The following is a 978-nucleotide window of genomic DNA, read 5'->3' on the forward strand; positions in this document are numbered from 1 at the left end:
CAAAAATTAACTCAAGATGGATTAAAGACTTAAATGTAAGACCTAAAACCATAAAAACCCTAGAAGAAAACCTAGGTAATACCATTCAGGACATAGGCATGGGCAGAGCCTTCATGACTAAAACACAAAAAGCAATGGCAAGAAAAGTCAAAATTGACAAATGGGATCTAATTAAACTAAAGAGCTTCTGCACAGCAAAAGAAACTATCATCAGAGTGAATGGGCAACCTACAGAATGGGAGAAAATATTTACAATGTATCCATCTGAAAAAGGGCTAATATCCAGAATCTACAAAGAACTTAAACAAATTTACAAGAAAAAAACAAACAACCCCATCAAAAAGTGGGCAAAGGATATGAACAGACACTTCTCAAAAGAAGACATTTATGTGATCAACAAACATATTAAAAATAGTTCATCATCACTGGTCATTAGAGAAATGCAATTCAAAACCACAATGACATATCATCTCATGCCATGTAGAATGGCGATCATTAAAAAGTCAGGAAGCAAGAGATGCTGGAGAGGATGTGGAGAAATAGAAATGTTTTTACACTGTTGGTGGGAGTGTAAACTAGTTCAACCATTGTGGAAGACAGTGTGGCGATTCCTCAAGGATCTAGAACCAGAAATACCATTTGACCCAGCAATCCCATTACTGGGTATATACCCAAAAGATTATAAATCATTCTACTATAAAGACACATGCACACGTATGTTTATTGCAGCACTGTTCACAATAGCAAAGACTTGAAACCAACCCAAATCCCCTTCAGTGATAGACTGGATAAAGAAAATGTGGTACACAGACACCATGGAATACTATGTAGTCATAAAAAGGATGAGTTCCTTCCCTTTGCAGGGACATGGATGAAGCTGGAAACCATCATCTTCAGCAAACTAACACAGGAACAGAAAACCAAACACTGCATATCCTCACTCCTAAGTGGGAGTTGAACAATGAGAACACATGGACA

The sequence above is a fragment of the Papio anubis genome, chromosome 6 (genome assembly GCF_008728515.1).
Source record: "Papio anubis isolate 15944 chromosome 6, Panubis1.0, whole genome shotgun sequence".
NCBI classification, from domain to species: Eukaryota; Metazoa; Chordata; class Mammalia; order Primates; family Cercopithecidae; genus Papio; species Papio anubis.